The sequence below is a fragment of the Armigeres subalbatus genome, chromosome 2 (assembly GCF_024139115.2).
Source record: "Armigeres subalbatus isolate Guangzhou_Male chromosome 2, GZ_Asu_2, whole genome shotgun sequence".
In the NCBI taxonomy this organism is placed as follows: Eukaryota; Metazoa; Arthropoda; class Insecta; order Diptera; family Culicidae; genus Armigeres; species Armigeres subalbatus.
In genome coordinates, this window is record NC_085140.1 from 124262727 (window position 1) to 124283942 (window position 21216).

The following is a 21216-nucleotide window of genomic DNA, read 5'->3' on the forward strand; positions in this document are numbered from 1 at the left end:
CACGGCTCATAAACGTCACTGCATATGACGAAGGGACATTCCGTCTCACACGGATTGTCCTATACAAAGGCCAGTTGTTCTATATAACTACAAAACATTATTGTTTGGAAGAATTGTGCACTGGTCGGGATTCTTTGGGCACGAGCATTCAGCTTTCTCCCACTCGTACATATCGGACGACACGTCACCCACCAGCACGCCGCAGCGGCTGGGCAACAATTCACGTCCTGGCGCCAGGAATACTGCCTCCGCGTGCAAATCGCGCTTCTCAACAGGGCGTTAAATTACAAACCGACACGTGCAGACAGTTGGAGCACAGCAGACCAATCTTTGGATTAGACACTGGCAGCATTTTCCAGCTGCACACATGTAATTAAATCTGAAGTTCTATAATTGAAAGGCACATGGGGAATAACATTCGGACTATTATTTCAAATTAAATGTTTAGTTTTTTACTAGTGTTTATGTTTCAAATTGCACAAACGAAACATTATCTTAGTCATGAAGGACTTCGTGAAAATGTCAGTTAAATGGCAATTACTGACATTTCGAAATTGACATTATAAAACAATGAGCAGTACAATACCGTAACATTATTATGTTTGATAACAGCGCTATTAAGGTCAGTAAAGTTAGTTTTCTCTATTGAAATTGAAATTCCTCAACCTTAGTCACTTTATTTTCGTTCAAAAAGTCCTTTTCACTTATAACACGGTGATGAAATTAAATAAGGAATAACGTAACAACAAATCCTAGAACAAATTTTGAATGAAACGACTATGCATATGAAACTTCAAACAAACTATCTTAAACCGTGTATCACAAATCACTGAAAGATTCCATCACTCTTGTGGCACCAGCGAAGGAGATACTTGAAATGCTAAATGACATACCATCGATCACATGACGATTGATTTTAATCAATCACCAGCAAATCTTTCCATATGCCTGGTGTTCAATCACAATGATCTCATCGACCGGCCGTCGACGCCATCATCATCACAGTTAACGCTGGACACGAGGAATATATTCGTCCGCTAGGCTCAATATTTCCGCGTCGAAGCCGAGAACCTGGCCGTTCGATACGTGATGCCATATCTCAATCACATCCCGAAGGGATGACCATTTGTGTGGCACCAATCACTCGTAGGGATCGCCGTATCTTCCCAATAAAGCTGCCGAGCCGTTCCAGGCCGCTAACAGTTTATAGATTTCTAAAAATAAACACTAGAGCAATAAACATTCGCATATTATCGTTCGATTATTTGAACTGCAATTCTATCTCATTGCAGTTTGACGGGTTGCATTCGTTTACTAGTCAAGTGGCATCGTACTGATTGTGCAGAGTGAATTGTAATTTGGAATGCCTCGAACAATCCCCCTACTGCCATAATCTGAAAAAGTGACGTATACGCCATTTTCCAAAAATAGTGTTAACGAGTACTACTCATCAAGCTCTTTAACAGAAAAATGGAAAACATGCATGTTGTAAAATGGCTGTTACGTCACTTTTCCAGATTACGGCAGCCTACCAGTTGCACATTCGAACAGAAATAAATATTTAAAAAATCCTGCCATTACAGCTGCACCGAACGTATTGATGATTAATTGAAAGTTACCTTTATTTGAAAATATTTCACAAACTTGAATATTTATGCTGCCCAAATTTAAAATACCTATGTTCAAAATTCCCAGTTTCCATGTCTCTTATATCGCTTTTCGATAATTCAACAAATCTGCGGAAATAAAATCAGGAACTTTGATGACAAGTCAGATGCGTGGCAAAGGCGATTTATATTTTTAACTTTAAAGTTTTAGCAATATAAAAACCCTGATTAATCCACCTAGTGATGATGGTGCCTTCCTTTTGCTCATAAATAATAGTATTTTATTCGTAACATAGTCCAATCCTGGTAATTTTCAAAAGAAAACAATCTATTGCTAAGAAATCGGTCAAGGGTAAGTGCCAACTTTTTGCGCAAATACACACACAAAAATCACCTCGATTCGTCTAACTGAGTTGATCCGTTACTAACACTATGGGACTCAGGACCTCCTATAAAAAGTTTGTTATGCAGCGAACATATAGCCTTTACGTAAACTTAGTATACGAGAAAGGCAAAAAACTAATTTACAAATTGGCACAGTGAATAACGCATCGATTTTCAGTCAATTTAAATAGAAACAAAAAAACCACAATATTCTTGTCTTGTCTTCTTGGTGATTACCCCACTATTCTTGCATATATGAAAGGCACTAGACGCATCAAATATGAAGAGTCTTGCCGTGATTTCGTCGTTCGTACATACGGGGAGTAAACAGGGAAGCTACCGTCCCTCTAGTTCAAAGCGAAAGTAAACAATTAAACCGAGTTAAATATTTTTGCAAATCTTCAAAGGCACCTCCATCTTTACGATCCGTGAATCACATGGAAGAAATGTTAATATCCAGGTGATGGGCATCTGCTGAAATGGATCGATTATGAGGAACCAAAATATTTGGTGTAAAAATTATTAAACCAGAGTCTGGAAAGAAAAAAATGAAGCGTTGCTAGACTGGGAAATGTAAACTGTTTAACCAATGTGGACAATGGGTTTATTATTCAGCGCACTGAGGCTAAAATGTATATCTCGATGAAATTTGAAAAAAAATGCAAAGAAATAAAAAACCGTTGTAATTTAGAAGAATTTCAAGTGAAAGAGCAGAAAAAAATTATTGAAAATTCTGAAGAATTTCCAGCAAAAAAATTGAAAAAAAAATCCCATGAGAAATCGGAAGAACTTCGCGTGGAACCTCAGTGGAATTTCCCGTGAAAAATCAAAAGAATTTCCTATGGAAATTCGAAGGAATTTCTCGTGAAAATTATTAGGAAATTCGAAGAAGTTTCCCGTGGAAATTGGAAGGAACTTTCCGTGGAAATTGTAAGAAATTTCCCGTGGAAAATGGAAGAAATTTCCCGTAGAAAATTAAAGGAGTTTCCCGTGGAAATTCGTTGGAATTTCCCGTGGAAATTCGTTGGAATTTCCCGTGGAAATTCGTTGGAATTTCCCGTGGAAATTCGTTGGAATTTCCCGTGGAAATTCGTTGGAATTTCCCGTGGAAATTCGTTGGAATTTCCCGTGGAAATTCGTTGGAATTTCCCGTGGAAATTCGTTGGAATTTCCCGTGGAAATTCGTTGGAATTTCCCGTGGAAATTCGTTGGAATTTCCCGTGGAAATTCGTTGGAATTTCCCGTGGAAATTCGTTGGAATTTCCCGTGGAAATTCGTTGGAATTTCCCGTGGAAATTCGTTGGAATTTCCCGTGGAAATTCGAAGGAAATTCCCGTGGGAATTTGAAGGAAATTCCCGTGGGAATTCGAAGGAATTTCCCGTGGAAATTCCACGGAATTTCCCGTGGAAATTCCACGGAATTTCCCGTGGAAATAAGAAAGGATTTGCCGAGGAAATTCCACGGAATTTCCCGTGGAAATTAGAAAGGATTTGCCGAGGAAATTCCACGGAATTTCCCGAGGAAATTCCACGGAATTTCCCGTGGAAATTAGAAAGGATTTGCCGAGGAAATTCCACGGAATTTCCCGTGGAAATTAGAAAGGATTTGCCGAGGAAATTCGAAGGAATTTCCCGAGGAAATTCGAAGGAATTTCCCGTGGAAATTCGAAGGAAATTCCCGTGGAAATTCAAAGAAGTTTCCCGTGGAAATTCAAAGAAATTTCCCGTGGAAATTCGAAGGAATTTCCCGTGGCAATTCGAAGGAATTTCCCGAGGAAATTCGAAGGAATTTCCCGAGGAAATTCGAAGGAATTTCCCGAGGAAATTCGAAGGAATTTCCCGAGGAAATTCGAAGGAATTTCCCGAGGAAATTCGAAGGAATTTCGAAGGAATTTCCCGAGGAAATTCGAAGGAATTTCCCGAGGAAATTCGAAGGAATTTCCTGAGAAATTCGAAGGAATTTCGAGGAATTCGAAGGAATTTCCGAGGAATTCGAAGGAATTTCCGAAATTCAAAGGAATTTTCTGATAAAATTCGAAGGAATTTCCTGATAAAATTCGAAGGAATTTCCTAAGGAAATTCAAAGGAATTTCCTGAGGAATTCGAAGGAATTTCGAGGAAATTCGAAGGAATTTCCTGAGGAATTCGAAGGAATTTCCCGAGGAATTCGAAGGAATTTCCGAGGAAATTCGAAGGAATTTCCTGAGGAATTCGAAAGGAATTTCGAGGAAATTGAAGGAATTTCCCGAGGAAATTCGAAGGAATTTCGAGGAATTTGAAGGAATTTCCTGAGGAATTCGAAGGAATTTCCTGAGGAATTCGAAGGAATTTCGAGGAAATTCGAAGGAATTTCCGTGAAATTCGAAGGAATTTCCGTGGAAATTCGAAGGAATTTCCGTGGAAATTCAAAGGAATTTCCTGTGGAAATTCGAAGGAATTTCCGTGGAATTCGAAGGAATTTCCGTGGAAATTCGAAGGAATTTCCGTGGAATTCGAAGGAATTTCCGTGGAAATTCGAAGGAATTTCCGTGAATTCGAAGGAATTTCCGTGGAATTCGAAGGAATTTCCTGTGGAATTGAAGGAATTTCCGTGGAATTCGAAGGAATTTCCGTGGAAATTGAAGGAATTTCCTGTGGAAATTGAAGGAATTTCCGTGGAAATTCAAAGGAATTTTCCGTGGAAATTAAAGGAATTTTCCGTGGAAATTCGAAGGAATTTTCCGTGGAATTCGAAGGAATTTCCGTGGAATTCGAAGGAATTTCCGTGAATTCGAAGGAATTTCCGTGGAATTGAAGGAATTTCCGTGGAAATTCGAAGGAATTTCCTGTGGAATTGAAGGAATTTCCGTGGAATTGAAGGAATTTCCGTGAAATTCGAAGGAATTTCCGTGGAATTGAAGGAATTTCCGTGGAATTGAAGGAATTTCCGTGAATTCAAAGGAATTTCCGTGGAATTCGAAGGAATTTCCCGTGGAATTCGAAGGAATTTCCGTGGAATTCGAAGGAATTTCCTGTGGAATTCGAAGGAATTTCCGTGGAAATTCGAAGGAATTTCCGTGAATTCGAAGGAATTTCCGTGGAATTGAAGGAATTTCCGTGGAATTCGAAGGAATTTCCGTGGAATTCGAAGGAATTTCCGTGGAATTGAAGGAATTTCCCGTGGAAATTGAAGGAATTTCCGTGGAAATTGAAGGAATTTCCCTTGAAATTGAAGGAATTTCCGTGGAAATTGAAGGAATTTCCAGTGAAAATTGAAAGCATTTCCGTGGAAATTCGAAGAAATTTCCGTGGGAAATCAATGGAATTTCGTGGAATATCCTGTGGAAATTCGAAGGAATTTTCCGTGGAATTGAAGGAATTTCCTGTGAATTCGAAGGAATTTCCTGTGGAATTCGAAGGAATTTCCGTGGAAATTCGAAGGAATTTCCGTGGAAATTCGAAGGAATTTCCGTGGAATTCGAAGGAATTTCCTGTGGAAATTCGAAGGAATTTCCGTGAATTCGAAGGAATTTCCGTGGAATTCGAAGGAATTTCCGTGGAATTCGAAGGAATTTCCTGTGGAATTCGAAGGAATTTCCGTGGAATTCGAAGGAATTTCCGTGGAATTCGAAGGAATTTCCTGTGGAATTCGAAGGAATTTCCGTGGAATTCGAAGGAATTTCCGTGGAAATTCGAAGGAATTTCCGTGGAATTCGAAGGAATTTCCGTGGAATTCGAAGGAATTTCCGTGGAAATTGAAGGAATTTCCGTGGAAATTCGAAGGAATTTCCCGTGGAAATTCGAAGGAATTTCCCGTGGAAATTCGAAGGAATTTCCCGTGGAAATTCGAAGGAATTTCCCGTGGAAATTCGAACGAATTTCCCGTGGAAATTCGAACGAATTTCCCGTGGAAATTCGAACGAATTTCCCATGGAAATTCGAACGAATTTCCCATGGAAACTCGAAGAAATTTCCCGTGGAAATTCGAAGGAATTTCCCGAGGAAATTCGAAGGAATTTCCCGTGGAAGTTCAAAGGAATTTCCCTAAAAAATCAGAGCCATTTCTCTTGAAAATTTGAAGCAATTTCTAATAGAAATTCGAAGTTAAAAAAAATCCGGGTTGAAAATTGTCTCGAAGTATCATCGTGTTAGTTTTATAATATACAATTGCATAAATGGTAAATTGGTAACTTGGCTTAGAAACCTCGCAGTTAATAACTATGGAAGTGCTGAATGAACACTAAGCTGCGAGACTGCAATTTTCCACTGAAGGATGTAATGGCAATGAAGAAGAAGATTATTAGGAATTTCCTGTTAAAAATCGGAAGATTTTTCATGGATTTTGAAAGGAATTTATCGTCAAAAGTTGGAGGATTTTCCCGTGGAACATACGCACTTAAAATAAATCGCCGAATTAGGTAAAATTTTACCGAAATCTCAACAGTAGAACTGTTCGGTAAATAATTTTACTGATTTTCGGTGATTTTGACAGTTGGATAATGGAAAAAATTACAAAAAATCTGTAAAATAATTACCGAACAGTTCTGCTGTTGAGATTTCGGTAAAATTCACCGAATACTGTGAAATGAGTTAAGTGTGTAAGAGGAATTTTCCGGGAAAATCAAACAAATTTTCCAAGAAAATACAGAAAAAAAAACGGAGAAAAAGCCACAATCATAATCGACATGCCGTTCCATGCAGCCGTTGGTAAAAAACCCAGATCAATCCACCTAGCGTTGGTGGTGCCTTTCTCGCGCATTAAAAAAATAATAAAAACACATAAGAGAGGTCGAAATAGTACTTTAGGGGGATATATTTTACTTTTTCCATCAATTTATATGCATTTGCGGTCATTTGAATGCGATGCTGCAATTTTTGAAAAAAAAACATTTTTTTTTCGTTTTTGATTTTTTTTTCCAAGGGGGGACCCTTGGCAGAAAAACAATGTTTTTTCAATAACTTTGAAACGCAATGACCGATCGGGCCAATTTTCAATAGGAAACAACTAGTTGCGAGCAAATCGAATAATCCTAAGTACCAAAAAGTGTGTCTCACATTTTTGTACACACACACATACAAACATACACACATACAGACATCACCTCAATTCGTCGAGCTGAGTCGATTGGTATATAACACTATGGGTCTCCGAGCCTTCTATCAAAAGTTCGGTTTTGGAGTGATGCTATAGCCTTTACGTATACTTTGTATACGAGAAAGGCAAAAATGCGAATTTACGACAAACGCTGACTCATGCGGCCCGACTCACGCCTCTACTTATAAGAAGTAAAAGCCCATTATTTCGGACGCTAATAGACCTGATTCGTTTCTCTGGATGCAAATGGAACATATTAGTCACTTGAGGGCACTGCCCTCCGTAGAATAAGAGATTGCTCGAATGAAGTAAAAATAGTCCTATATGCTCCCATTTAAATTTCATGGTCGATTAACGTGAGCCGAAATCAGCTCAACTCGCGTCAGTCTAATTGGAGAATAAGCTCAATTGCGATCTCGAATTATGACGAAAATATTTTGTCTCCATTTGGTGTAATATCGGGAAAAAAAACTGGTGAAATATTGAAACTAAATTGATTTGATGATGAAAAATGCGATAATTAATTAACAAGGTTGTGTTGAGTGTGAATTAATGGAAACAATTGGACCAATCTTTCTCGCTGGGGTTTTATATTCGACGTTTATAAGCGTCGCACTCTAGATCGATTTCAGTTCAAACTTGATGGCTTTCTTCAGTACTCATGAAACTGTTACATTTTGACAATCACCCATATTTATACTCAAAGAAAACTAAAAGATTTTTCATAGATATACCCACCATGCACAAAAGAGGAAGCCTTTTGGCTCGTAAAAATTTAATCACTCAAAAGTGGAATACAAGTAGGTCTGTTTATCAGTAAACTGTCTTGCGAAGTAATCTACGAAAAAACGATGGAGTAATTATAATGACCATGAGATGCATGATTGCATGAGGCAGAATATTATGCAAAAATTCTATGTAGGTACGACATTAAAAAAGGGCAACACTCTCAGTCCTGGATCGTTTTTTTTAATAAAAATGTTAGTAACAACGATTCAATACATTATCAGCCAAGCATTTGACAACCATGATGGCATGATAGACTCAAAATATTCGTTCAAAAATTTTGCCAATCAATAATCCATTCCGTATTGCCGAAATCATGAATCCCATCAACGATGAGTCAATTGTTGTCGTTGGCAACACCACCCATGTCGCAGAAAACTGCTATCTACGCATCGTGCGAAAACAAAATCAACCATCAGGCGATCGTTATTCAGTGCGGTTGCCGCTTTGACAGTTAGTTCATCAACCGGTTGGATTTTTTTTGCGCATAGACAGACCCAGAGAAAAATGGAATTGCGCCTCAGCGAGAGAGAAAAAAATCCCGTTCGAATCGGCGCGAGGCGGCCCGGTTTGCGCGTGACAGTGTTTAGCGACACGAGCATCGCAAAAAATGCTACACTGGGGGGTGGGTGTGTAGACCAAAACAGAACGGTGGCAGAGAGGGACGTTTTGTTTTGGCTTTGGTGCGTGAGCGTGCTATGTTTGAAAGGGTAACGACGGCTAACACGTTTGTTTATGAACATCACCCCTGGCGTCCTATACTACCACAAGGGGTTTGACAATAGCCACCATGTCCACGGACGGTAGCTCATTACCGTCCGTTGTTATTGTACGAAAATAAACATTATGTGTTTTGTTTACTATTTGTTTTGGTTAAATCTGAAAATTGTTTTCGAAATAATTTGCAAGATTTCCATCTTTGACCATGGGAATTATGTTATTTGATGATAAATATAATAAACTTATGAATTGGAGTGAATCGATAGGTGAAATCAAACGCTACACGAAATCATATTTCGTAACTTGTTCTCCCGCTCCGAATCAAACAAAAGATATTATTATTGTTTATACTGTGATGAGCATCACAGTTGAAATGGTCCGGGGATGCAATTCGAACAACATTCAGTAGTGAAATTGAAATGAAATAAATGGTGTGCAGAAAGATGTTTTAGGATTATATTTACATGCCCATAATAGCTGGTATTATTTTTGAATAATTTGAAAATATGTAGCCAACAATAGTTTGGATAAAATGTAGTTGCTTGTAAACGCACGATTCGGGAGAAGTACTTTTCAAAATGTATGCTGGACATATTCATGAAGATGTTCGCTACGCTGAAAAGCATGTCTTGCCACGGGGTTGATGTACATCGACTGGGTGGCAATGTGCTCTGCGAACTGAGGTTGTGTAGAAAGAGTTGATCAAAATATAGAGGTGAGATACATACGAACTAGTGATGGTGAACAACGTAGTAATGGTTTTTGTTTGGGAATACTGAATTCTTCGGATAGTTTTCATTGACCAATTTACATGCTGATTAGTTTGGTTGCGTATGAAATTAGATGCTCGGTAAATATAAATAAGAAATATTAACATTTTTCCCTAAATATATTTGACATTTGTAATTAAAGTTTGACTATAAGCTATTAGCTAAATGAAATCCTTAGGTTGCTTTCAACCGACGTAAACCAGAATAGGGATGTTGGTGTATACTCCTTTGTACTGGTTAAAGCCGGATGAAATTTCTAAACGAATTTAATTTCTCTTCTGATTTTGGTGACGCAAATGAAAATGCTAAACGTATTGAGAAGTGAATGAGAACGAAATTAAGAATACGGGTGTTTGGAGCAGAAATTTTTCGAGTTTGAAATTGCTTGGGATCCTTAGATTGTCCTATTGATAATGTTCAACCAATAAGTAAGTAATATTGGCAGTATGAAGAAGATTAAGCTAAAGATTGGTAATACCTGATATATAATAATAAATCTACAATGTATACGATAAGCAATGTAATCACACTCCTTAATGCAGCCTATAAGGAACTAACCTCAAAAGTCTTCTTTACTACCCGCTATCACTAATTTCAAGAAAGTTTGTGGGGCAGCGCCGGGCATGATTCATGGGCCTACGTGCTACCCCAGACCAAGTGTACGCTATTCGTCAGAAACTGTTAAATGTAGCGAATAGATGTGACAACACATCATTCGTTCATTGACTTAAAACACCATAGGGAGTAGGAACATTAAGGCTGCACACCCAATTCCCGTGCCCAACGTTTATTACTTTTGCCGAGCCGCATTTAAATCAAATGGCATCACTAATGGCCAACAAATATTAAGCTTATACATTTATAGCACTCGTAACACTTTTTGTATAAATGATCTAATTTCTTTGTATGAATCGTACGCATTGGTCTGACCCCCTCCCTCCTCCACAGCGTGTCATAATTTGTGAACGGTCGCTTAGTAATGCATGCTCGAATGTAAATTTCCGATAAAACTGAATGACTAACGGATTACTGATAGTGATAGATAGTCTTCAACATCTCATTGGAAATTGTAAGATATAAGAAGAGCAGAAACACATTCGACACACTTCGATGTGGTGTGATTTTCTTGTACGTGGGTCCAATGGTGATCGCCGACAATATTCGTCAGTGAGCAATTTGATGGGCTTCTTACAATATTGCTGGGTTGACAAGAAGATACCTGTGTTTGTATTCTAAATTTATTTAATTTCAAAGACTTTCTTGAGTTTGAGGAAAAGCATCGGAGTTTTGCAAATATTCTCAAATAGTCGTCAAAAAATTCACTTGATTCCCTGTAGAGCGATCGCAAAGTATTGCCAACCAACAGTCAGCGTCTGCAATGCGCTTAGCACACAAAGAGATCTAATTACTCGAGCGACGGTATCGAATCCAATATCCATAAATCTCCTCAACAATCATCTCTGTGTTTGTAATTACCCGGCTGGATGTTTCCAAGAGGTTATTTTCGGAATCAGCAGGAGTTTTCATCGTGTTTTCTGCTAAAGGGAACACTCCTCTTTACACCGATCTCAAAAAACACTTCCGACCCAAGCAGTAATCACCGCCACCGGACAAAGACGTTTTCCATTATGATATTTCAATACCGAATCACGTACAGACGAAGTAAAACTAAACTAGCCTTTGTTGGTACATATTCGCAATTTCCCCGTTCTGCAGGCTGGCTATGGCAGAGAGTAAAAGTGACGACGGAACATTTGCAATATTCCTCCGAAGCACATCTAGCTCCAGATTGCAGGAGTTTAACGCTTTTGCATTTGTGACGATAAAAAAACGTTTGAAAAATGGCAAACAATTCTTAACATCTGTTCCCTTTCGTGCTGCACTGCTCGAAAAGGGTAATTAGTAGTTTTGTGGACGTCAGCTAACCACTTGCGACGACTTCATATAAATGAAATGTTCAGCTTCAGCAGCTTTTCAAATCCATATCCATAGAAGCATATTGAGTTAAACCTCAACTCTAAGGGACAATTTTACTGCAAACTACCCTATCCGTGACAAAAAATGTGAGTGCATTTCGGTGCATAACTGAAGACGACAAATTCGCGACGCATATTCTTACGGGAAGACCAAAAAGCATAAGAACAGAAAGCGAGAAAAATTCACAGTCAGGACCTGATTATACACTCGTACACAGATAAAAATATGTTGTGATTTTAAATGTATTTCCATGCACATATTTGGAGCATGCAAATAAACGTAACATTCAATGGATCTTACTATTCTTTTAAATCGAAATAAATTTAAACGGTGCTTGCTTGTAAAGTTCAATCAAATTGAATTGAATATCGAATGTTAATTCGTTTGATGGGTTTAGCTGCAATTTTACACGTCGTTGAATTTTCAAAATTACTTGCTGTGTAGGAGTATAGAAGAAAAAGAAAATCACACAAGCAAAACAGTTGAACATCAATTTAATTCTCCATCTTTTTTCTTCGATTCTTAATAATATTTTTTTAGATTAATTCATTATTTGATTGAAACCAAAGACCATAAATGAAAAACAGCTCTAACCGAACTTGGTGTGCTAAGAAGTTGGAATACTAAATCTATCTCCTTCCAGTATATTCGTTTATACATAGGGTTAATGCAGGCATTTTCGTCTTTTCGTCATAGTCTCAAAAACCAATAAGAGACACTTTTTTGCCAAACTCATCCGTACAAAATCTCAGGAGAAACGTTCTGCTATAGTGGAGTTCTAGCAAATGAACGTTGCTCTCCTAGGTTTTAGCCCCTACAACGATGGACGGAAATACCTGCCGTGTCCCTAATAAACAAAAACAATTGGTTGCTAGTAAGGAGCTGGCGAACAATTTCAATAAATCTAATATATTATTCGTGCGTGTGTCGTGAGAGTAACTTACGGTAATCTTTTTTTCATTACTGATATCACATATTTTATTAGGAAAAATGCGTCTGCTTGGTGTTCATAACACAAGTTCTAACAGAATTAACCAGATATCCAGATATTTAAATAGACTAGTTTGTTTGACCGTACATATATGCTGAAGGAATTAGAACCTGGCAAAGCTGGGTAAGCATGAAATCAGCAAGAAAAGCTTTAACGCTAAAGAAAACTATCTAAACATGACCACGACGGTGCTTTGTATAGATAAAAATTAACATGAACGTTAAAATCAATCGCATAAACGAATTATCCGATAGTGAAATGCTTTAAAATATCTTTTTTTAACCGACTGCCAATTACCATCATATTAGTTATCGATTGTTGTGTGACCGATACAACGTGTTAAGTGAAAGACAGTTGCGGGCTGCTGTAGTCTCTAAGTCAAAGTGGAAAATACCAGAGCGCAATCCGATGAAGCCACATAAGAGTTAAGAACGGTATGGATTGGAATTGTATGATTTGTCTATTATCGTTTTGACAGTGACGATTTGGAACAGCCAGGCCGATGATAGGTATAATCAATCAGACACACAATAGTGGCTGAATACCTGCAAATAAATTTGTCAATTTGTCAATGTATTTCAAAAGAGCGTAACTATTTTTGTAAACAAACGCTTCTTCCGTCGCTGGTGGGCTAATTTGACCCCACCCGCGCAATCCAACCCCACTGATGAAAGCAGCGACTTCTCTTCCTTGACTCAATGGTGGTGGATTGCATTGCTGGGCACTAATTAGCCCACCTGCGACGGAAGAAGCTTTTGTTTACAATTTTGGATCAAAACATTGCCAACATGACTCCACTTACGTTGTTACCTAGAATGACACTACATCGCATTGCTCATCAAACCGCACATCGATACCCCAAAATGTTCATTTATTCATTGAAACATTAATTGAAACGTGTGACTCAATCAATGAAAGTAGCAGGAAATCAGATACCTATTAGAAATCGAGAGCAACAACCCAAAAATTTCACTGTCACCACGAAACCTAAATACTTAGTGTGAAAAGATTTAATTTACTTAGTGACTCAATGGTAAATGGTACTAGATTTGTATTATTTTTTCTTCTTATTAAACTCTTGTATATGTGAATTTCAAAAGAGGACGGTTCTAGGCTGGTTTCGTTTTGATTGTATTCGGTTGAATGTGGGACAGTGAAAATTTATTATGATTTCACAAATTAATACATTCCTGTAAACACATTTTTGTTAATTGACCTTTCCCGTCAAAAATTGTATCTCGTTTTATTGGCTCAGTCGATTCTTTGACTTATTTTAGGTCAACTTACCCAAAGAACCCATATTTTTGAAGCCTCTAACTATTTTTAAAATCGAAAACAAAAACCGAAAAAGTGCTGCACGCGTGAACCGGCCTGAACAATTCACCCGATGTTCGTTCAAAATCTGGCCAAGCTTAAAAACAGCAGTTTTTCGATATTTTTTAAATTTTAAAAATACTTAGAGGCGTCAATAAATATGAGTTCATTGGGAAAGTTGACCTCGAATATGTCAAAGAATCGATTGAGCGAATAAATTTGGCCCTATTCGCAGCAGCAATACGTCTTTTCATTTCACGGGAAACGTCATTGACACATGTCACAAGCGTTCCAAGGTACATAAATTCTTCAACAACTTCAAACACATCCCCATCAAGCACTACCTCAGCACCAACACCACTAGGTCTTCCTCTATCTCTACCTGCCACCATGTACTTTGTCTTGGTAGAGTTAATGGTTAAGCCTATCCTCGCCATCTCCCTCTTCAGTGGGACAAAAGCCTCCACTACTGCTCTGCGATCGATTCCAATAAGGTCGATGTAGTGCGGAAAGCTCAGGAGCATTTGCGACCGTGTGATGATAATGCCGTTCCTCTGCACGCCAGATCTCCTAACAGCGCGTTCGAGTGCAATGTTGAACAATAAATTCGAAAGTGCATCACAATGCTTCAATCCATCCCAAGTCACAAACGAAGTTGACACTTCGTCTGCAATCCGAATACTTGATTTCGAGCCATCCAGCGTTGCACGTATCAGTCTAATCAGTTTCGCTGGAAAACCATGTTCGGACATTATCTGCCACAACTCATTTCTTTTCATTGAATGCTGCTTTGAAATCAAAGAACAGATGGTGAGATGGTGAGTCTGCAAGTTGTACTCCCGGAATTTATCAAGGATCATCCGCAGGCTAAACATTTGATCCGTCGATGATCGGCCCTCACGAAAACCTATCTGGTATTCGCCGACGAATGACTCATTAAGCGGTCTCAGTCTGTTAAACAGGATACGCGACAGGATTTTGCACGCCAAGTTTAGAAGGGTGATTCTTCTATAATTGGCACACTCTAATCTGTGCCCTTTCTTATAGATTGGGCATATGAGGCCATCCAACCAGCTGGAAGGCAGATCTTCATCCTCCCATATTTTCTGGATAATGTGGTTGTTTGATTGCTGCAGCTGCTCACTTCCGTGTTTGAGAAGCTCGACCGGGATCTCGACCTTCCCAGTAGCTTTACTGTTTTTCAGCTCGTTTAGAACCTTCTTAACCTCGTCCAGTGGTTCCACAGCTTGACCGTCGCCGACTATGTCCATCCTGCTCCTCAATACACCTTCATTTTCACCGTTCAACAAATCTTCGAAGTGCTCCTTCCACCTGGCTGCCACCATAGTCTTGTCTGTCAGCAAATTCCCCTCTCGGTCATTGCACATGGCGGGCACTGGCGCAGTCTTATGCTGCGCGTCATTGACAGTTGTGTAAAACCTCTGCATATCGTCTCTAACCATGTTCTCCTCTGCTTCAGCTATCACACTCTCTTCGTGTTGAATTTTTTTTTCTGCGGTGGATTCGTTTCTCTTCTGCCCTTGCTACACTGCACCGCTCTCTATTGGAACGGGTACGAGTCACTAGCATTCGACTCGTAGCAACATTTTTCTCGTCCGTCACTCGCTGGCACTCCTCATCAAACCAATCATTTCGTTGGTGTCGCTGTGCAGTGCCTAACACTTCCAGCGCTGTTGTAGTCACAGCTTAGTGGATATTTTCCCACAATCTGTTGACGTCGCCATATCCGGTGGCATCTCCTATCCGCTCGTCCAGCTTCTGGTCAACGTTTTCTCGACCGACGTAGCCTCTGCACAAGAAGCTGAGTTAGCAGCTCTAAACGTTCCGATGAATGCAGTTGACCTCAAAACGTTTACGATAACACCAAAAATGATCATGGTGGCAGCATCAAAGATAAAGAATTCCTATTCTCCTGGACCGGACGGCATTCCAGCCGTAATATTTCGTCGCTGCATAAGAGCTCTTACACAACCCTTGTGCCATATTTTCAACAGTTCATTCGCCGAAGGGAATTTTCCTTACGTATGGAAACAATCCGTAATGATGCCGGTATACAAAACGGGTGATCGTCGTAACGTGAAGAATTATCGAGGTATAACTAACGAAATCATAGTGAGTAGTGCGATTCTCGAGGGCACTCGAAATTACATTTCCTTTGACCAGCATGGATTTATACCCGGTAGATCAGTTTCTACTAACTTGATGGAATTTACATCGACGTGCATAACATAGATCGAGGATAAAGCGCATATCGATGTCGTCTACACGGACCTGAAAGCTGCCTTTGAAAAAAAATGACCACCGTATACTTCTTTGTAAATTATCTCGACTTGGATTCTCCGTACAACTACTGCCCTGGTTGAATTCATTACTAACTGGCAGAGCATTGCGTGTGAAAATTGGCTCCTGTTTTTCGACGACTTTTTCTAATAAGTCTGGGGTCCCGCAAGGTAGCAATCTCGATCCTCTCTTGTTCACATTGTTCTCCAACGACGTGACGTTGCTACTGCGAGGGGGTTGTAAGCTAGTATATGCAGACGACTTGAAGCTGTTTTTTATTGTACGTTCCATTGAAGACTGTGAACGCCTTTAAGCTCAATGTATTCATCGTGTGGTGCAGCAATAACAAGCTGATTGTTAGTGTCCCTAAATGCGTGGTGATAACGTTCCATCGCATTGCATCACCAATTGTTTTCGGCTATTGCATTAACGGAGTATCGCTGACCAGGGTACAACAAGTAAAGCACTTAGGTGTTATGCTGGATGCTAAATTTTCGTTCGACGAACATCGCTCGGCTGTTATATCTAAAGCCACTCGTCAGCTGGGTTTTATCGCCAAGATTGCCAAAGACTTTACAGACCCATATTGCCTGAAATCACTCTACTGTGCCTTGGTTCGACTCATATTGGAAACAGCTCCGATTGTTTGGGCCCATACCAGGTTTCATGGTATTTAAGGATTGAACGCATACAGAAGCGATTTATTTGACTAGCCCTGCGAAACTTGCCCTGGCGAGATTCTTCAAATCTTCCTCCGTATCCGGATCGGTGTAGACTTCTAGGGCTGGACACGTTACGAACGACGAAGGAAGATCCAGCAAGCATTGTTTGTTGAGAAGCTTCTAACTGGAGAAACTGACTCACCGCATCTACTGTCACTTTTGGATTTCCGTACACCTCCAAGGCTGTCGCGTACCACGAATCTGCTACAACCTAGATTCCACAGAACATCATTTGGATATCACGAGCCGATTACAGCGTACCTCCGAATGTTTACGCAGGTGGAGAACTTGTAGTAATTGTAATTTAATATTATATCATTCATTAAGACTTTGGGTCAGATGAAAAAAATTTTTAACAAATAAACAAATAAACACGCAATTGCGGTCGCTTATCGGCTTCCACCGGATAACACCCTTCAACTGCTTCTCGATCACCATGAAGCCAACTCCTCATTCTGCTCTGTCACCGCCGCTATAGTAGATGTGATACTTGAATGAAATGTTCGCTATAGGGTCCACCGCCCGGAATTTACGTTCTCCAGTTCTGGGCCACCGTATTTCCTGGATGGCTGCCACACTCACGCCGATCTTCTGCAGCTCACGAGCCGGGAGCCCAACACGTGCGGGTTAATTCAAAATTCTGACGTTCCTAGATCCGACTTTCCAATCGTTGTCCTTTATTCGCTGCCGGGTCTGTTGCCGTTGAATCAATCCGTTTGCTCTACTTTTGCCTTTCTTGGTAACTGTAGAATCTTCGGTAAGCTGCCTTACCAGGGTTGCGCTACCTACATCGCGTTGAAGGGGGGCTGCCTACGCGATGCTGACACGATGCAGCATGAGTTTAGAGTCCCTCACTGGCACTCGGACGATGATCAGCCGCCCCTAACATGGGGAACAGATGCCGTTGTGAGTCGCTCCTAACATGGGGAACAGACGCTCGATCAGATTTGCACCTCCGGAAAGGTGCAACGACCGCGTGTAGACGCATTAGTTGACCACCACATAAGTTGATCATAATAGTCTGAATTAAGAGCACAATTACCGTTCCAAAATCCAAGAAAAAATCAAATAGAATCAAAAAAATTAAATTGATGTGTGATGAAAAAACAAAATCATTATAATACAAATACAGAACCTCGTCAGTGACAAACCCAGCAAACCCAGTACCTCCGGTAAGTGTTTACTGTGTTATTGACGATTCCTTATTGCATGAGCTTTGAAAGAAATGGCTAGACACAGACAATCTACGTGGCTCTATTTTATACAACTCATGCACTTCTGGTTCTGCTTTCAAAGTTCAACGCACGTTCAAGTACATTCTGAAGAAACCTGATTCCTATAGTGCACTATCTCTTCAACAGCGGTCATATTCCTTGCTTGAGCGCAACTTAAAACTAGGTAGGTACTTATTATTATAATCTATTTATAACATGCATTTTGCTTCTTATCACGACAAAGTTTATCAACAGCATTCCTGTGCTGCTCCGTTTATTTTCGGAGCTATCAAAACTTGTTTACTTCCATTGGCAGAGCGCTCCAACTTAATTCATTGTACGCATCAATTTAAAACACTTTGTTGCGGCGCGAGGCGTGAGTTCATTTTCTACTGGCTGAGTGAAAGTGCGTTCCATGCAGTCAGTTCAAAATCGAATCAAAATAACATTTTTTCTCTCTCGATTGGACGTAAACATCAAAACTTCTTATCAAGCACCATCACCTGTTTCAACCGGCCCAGACCGGGTGGATCGCGGAACCTGTTTGTCGGAGCTACTTGGTGGCTTGATTTCGTTCGTCGGATCTAATGGCCGGAGGAGTCATCAAAACAAAATAAAGGTCCGCTGTGTGCAAGATTGGCTTTGTTCAAGTTATCGGAAATGTCTGTTGTTATCATGTTTGAAAGATTCATTAAAACGCGAAATGGAGATTAGTACTATTTTCGGAAACAGATAACATGCATTACATGGAGAAATGTGCACAATTGTAAAAGACATGCACTGATGAACGATAGACAGCACTGACTTGTCAGCTCAAATTGTGAACATTATGGTCCTATGACAAATAAGATGTATCATTGTAATACATTATCATTATTGTGCCATATCTCTACAATCGATTTGTAATGTGATGGTGGTGATATTGACTTCTATCTTACTCAACTCATTTTAATATCCATATAGAGAAGAACCTGGTGATCGCGATAAGGCACTTTCCAGGAATGCTGCTGAGGCATGTCATTAGGCAATTCATATGTGTTCATCGTGCATTGGCGTCACAATCGAAGCGAATCGCTTCCCGGACCATAAATATCAGTAAGCTCTTGTTCGCGTGTGATTCTTCTTTACATGAGTTGAAATCAAGTTGAAGCTGTGGCGTGTCCAGGACTAATTGGTCAACCAACTATCTATGGGTCCAGAAGAATATTGTTCTACGAACATAATTATCGTTAAAAACAAAGCTTTTTTAACTGTGGATGTTTCATATCTTAGAATATATTTCAAGCCGGTAGATTCCCGATGATCGCCTATAACATGTTTCCTTTTCTTGACTTGAGAAATATCACGTGTTTATCACAAATATTCTATGTTCAAATAAAATAAAATAATTGCTCACTCAAAATTATTTAAACTGAATCATATTTCATCGTATGCCCCTAAGAACGTGCCTTTCAGTCGAACGAATCCATATATTCCAGAACAAGAACTCCAACTTCATAGTCCTTTAAAAATTACATTCATGACTTATTTCCCGGAATCCTCCCTCTTTAGCGCATTAGTTGTTAAATAGTTATACCCTTACAATCGCCATATCGTGAGGTGACAATTGCCAATTACCGAAAGAAATTTATTATTACTACCAAGATAGTTCAGCGATTACTGAACGGTTGCTTCCTTCGTGGATGCAATTATAGAGACCAAAACGTCGCACGCGGCGTCGTCGTATAGATTCGGCTGAACTCAACCGGCGAATGGCAATTTAGTGTAAGATCTGTTCCTATGGCGTTTGATAAGACTCGGTTCAGTTCGTTGCTGCTCGCTGCCAGTAACTTACTAGCCATAGCCCGACAGTGTTATACAATGACAATAAAAATCTCATTTTTATTACTATTTAATAGCTGTTCTTTGGAAGAACTGTGTCATAGTACAGAGCAAGATGAGAGCAAATGCGATTGTAAACTGACTCTGGTGGATCCCATGGTTATGTACCCAGTATCGGATACTTGTTGATGGGGAGAATAAATGGCTTTTCTGATGCAGAAGCTAACGAACACACTTTGAATACGACTTGTTTACTGTAACAAGTTCATTATTATCACAAATCTATGTATAATATCGGTACAGGATGTTTATAAACATATAGATTTTTTTTCAATAAAACAGGTATCACGTTTTCATGTTATTACTATTCTGTAGTATGAACAAACTTTATTCAATTACCCTACATTTTGCTACACAAATGGCATCGTTCTACTACACTCTTTCTGAGACACCATTAAGACTCACGTGCTTAGAAGTACCGTAGAGTTACATTTTGATAAGCTATGACGACGACCATATCTGCTAACCATTGGATATAGTACATACCTCACCTAAACTATAGATAGTAAAATATATATGTAGAAGAGCGTAGATAATATTTTGCTACAAACGAACTCTCAGGAGAATATCCCGTCACAATTACAATAAGCATATGGAGGGATATAATGTCATATTCGCACACCATTCGCTCATCGACTCATTTGCAGTTTCAATAAATTGTCTAATAAAAACTAATTTCAATAAGTGGGTAATGTTATGCAAGCAACTGTATATATATACACACACAGACAGACATTACCTCAATTCGTCGAACTGAGTCGATTGGTGTATTACACTAACGCATGGGTTCCCAAACTGTGGGTCGCGAAAGACTTATTTTGATTCATACTGTTAATCCTATTTTGTACCACAAATCTATTGAAGGAATTAGATATGGATCTACGGAATAAATTGGTGACTAGAGAACAATCAATTTTACGAAGTCATTGGCCTTTTTTCGTTATCCGAAAATGATGGAGTTATGAATGCTGGACAGAGAATAACAAAGTTGCAGAGATTTTTGCAAATACAATACAATCAAAAGCTAACTCAAATTCAATCCAAATCTTATCCAACTACAACCCAAATCCAATCTTAGTCTAATCTTAATCCGATTCAACTCTAATCCATATCAAATTCAAATCCAATCCAAATTCAATCGAAACAAATTCATTCCAAAACCAATCAAAAACCAAATCAAATTCAAATTCAATCCAAATCCGATGTAAATCAATCCAAATCCAACTTTAACCTAAATCCATTCCAAATTCAATCCAAATCCAATCCAAATCGAATCCAAATCCAATCTTAATCTAATCTAAATCCAATCTAAATATAATCCGAATCCAATTCAAAATTCAATCTAAATCCAAATCGAATGTAAATCGAATCCAAATCCAATCCAAATCAAATCTAAATCCAATCCAATTCCATTCCAAATTCAATCCAAATCCAATCCAAATCCAATCCAAATCAAATCTAAATCCAATCCAATT

At 39.2% G+C, this 21216-nt stretch overlaps 1 protein-coding gene across 4 annotated transcripts in view; it reads right to left on the minus strand.

The window, feature by feature from the left end:
• LOC134210787 (rho-related BTB domain-containing protein 1) overlaps positions 1-21216 on the minus strand; it is a 136800-nt gene that overhangs the window by 106818 nt on the left and 8766 nt on the right. The window lies entirely within an intron of this gene.